We start from the raw sequence: 2,500 nt of genomic DNA on the forward strand, positions 1-2,500 counted from the left end.
CGCCTGGAATACCAGGTGCTTTAAACTTTTGGATATTTTTCACGAATTATATAATAATCTTGCCAAAAAAAAGAGTCAATGGCCGATCTCTGAATATTAGCAGGTTTGGGCCTTGTTAGTACATGGATGGGAGACTGCCTGGGAATACCAGGTGCTTTAAACTTTTTGGATATTTTTCATGAATTATATAATAATCTTGCAAAAAAAAGAGTCAATGGCCGATCTCTGAATATTAGCAGGTTTGGGCCTTGTTAGTACATGGATGGGAGACTGCCTGGGAATACCAGGTGCTTTAAACTTTGTGGATATTTTTCATTAATTATATATTAATCTTGCAAAAAAAAAGAGTCAATGGCCGATCTCTGAATATTAGCAGGTTTGGGCCTTGTTAGTACATGGATGGGAGACTGCCTGGGAATACCAGGTGCTTTAAACTTTTGGATATTTTTCACGAATTATATAATAATCTTGCAAAAAAAAAAAAAAAAGAGTCAATGCCAGATCTCTGAATCTTAGCAGGTTTAGGTCTGGTTAGTACTTGGATGAGAGACCGCCTAGGAATACCAGGCGTTTTAAGCTTTTGGGTTTTCTTTCCTACTTATAAAATGTACTGGCCAGTAGATTGGCTGAACTTTAAATAGCCCTCTCTTCGGAGCAGTCTTCGCTTACGGCCGTACCAACCTGGCTATGCCAGATCTCGTCTGATCTCGGAAGCTAAGCAGGTTTGGGCCTGGTTAGTACTTGGATGGGAGACCGCCTGGGAATACCAGGTGCTGTAAACTTTTTGGAAATTTTTCACTTAGTGTAGAACAATTTTGCCAAACATAGAGTCAATGGCCGATCTCTGAATATTAGCAGGTTTGGGCCTTGTTAGTACATGGATGGGACACTACCTGGGAATACCAGGTGCTTTAAACTTTGTGGATATTTTTCATGAATTATATATTAATCTTGCAAAAAAAAAAGAGTCAATGGCCGGTCTCTGAATATTAGCAGGTTTGGGCCTTGTTAGTAGATGGATGGGAGACTGCCTGGGAATACCAGGTGCTTTAAACTTTGTGGATATTTTTCATGAATTATATATTAATCTTGCAAAAAAAAAAGAGTCAATGGCTGATCTCTGAATATTAGCAGGTTTGGGCCTTGTTAGTAGATGGATGGGAGACTGCCTGGGAATACCAGGTGCTTTAAACTTTTTGGATATTTTTCACGAATTATATAATAATCTTGCAAACAAAAAAAAAAACAAAAAAAAAAAAGAGTCAATGCCAGACTAGCAGTAGTGCTAAGAAGGAACTATGCACATTTCGAAGGGAGAAAGGTAAAAGTAAAAGATATGTTTAAGTCAATGATACAAAGAGATGTAGAGTTGATTTGTAAGTATGGAGATAAAGAGGGGAAAGAGTTTTTTTTGACTACAAATAAGTTCATACATCAAAATGTGGGGGAAGAAATATGTTTCAATTGGTAAAGAGTAACAATCTGGTTGAGAATGGCTGATGTCAATTAAGTAAATGTAAACATATGTGTGTGTATTTTATTTATGTTCTATATTTTTATTGCTGTATGATTATGAAAAATTAAGTTGATCAATTGGAAAAAACGAATCATACAAATGTATTGAAATGAAAGTCAATCGGATGGAATAATGCAATAGAAAACTGTGAATTGAAAGTTAAATAAAAAGATAAAAAAAAAAAAAAAAAAGGCTATGCCTTATCTCGTCTGATCTCGGAAGCTAAGCAGGTTTGGGCCTGGTTAGTACTTGGATGGGAGACCGCCTGGGAATACCAGGTGCTGTAAGCTATTTGGATATTTTTCACTTAGTATAGAACAATTTTGCCAAAACATAGAGTCAATGGCCGATCTCTGCATATTAGCAGGTTTGGGCCTTGTTAGTACATGGATGGGAGACTGCCTGGGAATACCAGGTGCTTTAAACTTTTTGGATATTTTTCACAAATTATATAATAATCTTGCAAAAAAAAGAGTCAATAGCCGATCTCTGAATATTAGCAGGTTTGGGCCTTGTTAGTACATGGATGGGAGACTGCCTGGGAATACCAGGTGCTTTAAACTTTTTGGATATTTTTCACGAATTATATAATAATCTTGCAAAAAAAAGAGTCAATGCCCGATCTCTGCATATTAGCAGGTTTAGGTCTGGTTAGTACTTGGATGGGAGACTGCCTTGAAATACCAGGTGCTGTAAGCTTTTTGGAAAATTTTCACTTAGTATAGAACAATTTTGCCAAAACATGGCCGTTCTCTGAATATTAGCAGGTTTGGGCCTGGTTAGTACATGGATGGGAGACTGCCTGGGAATACCAGGTGCTTTAAACTTTGTGGATATTTTTCATGAATTATATAATAATCTTGCAAAAAAAAAAGAGTCAATGGCCGATCTCTGAATATTAGCAGGTTTGGGCCTTGTTAGTACATGGATGGGAGACTGCCTGGGAATACCAGGTGCTTTAAACTTTTTGGATATTTTTCACGA

The 2,500-nt window shown here is 37.0% G+C and overlaps 2 non-coding genes across 2 annotated transcripts in view; both read left to right on the top strand.

Moving 5' to 3' along the window:
* The window catches only part of LOC113104802 (5S ribosomal RNA), a 118-nt gene extending 91 nt beyond the window's left edge, over positions 1-27 (top strand). Inside the window, exon 1 of the ribosomal RNA XR_003292147.1 lies at positions 1-27. This exon is cut by the window's left edge and continues 91 nt beyond it. This is a non-coding gene — a ribosomal RNA (5S ribosomal RNA).
* Positions 28-663: 636 nt separating this feature from the next.
* On the top strand, positions 664-782 carry LOC113104801 (5S ribosomal RNA). The gene has a single exon (XR_003292146.1). It is a non-coding gene; the product is annotated as a 5S ribosomal RNA (ribosomal RNA).
* Positions 783-2,500: the final 1,718 nt, after the last annotated feature.

Source organism: Carassius auratus, unplaced genomic scaffold (genome assembly GCF_003368295.1).
Source record: "Carassius auratus strain Wakin unplaced genomic scaffold, ASM336829v1 scaf_tig00218163, whole genome shotgun sequence".
Lineage (NCBI taxonomy): Eukaryota > Metazoa > Chordata > Actinopteri > Cypriniformes > Cyprinidae > Carassius > Carassius auratus.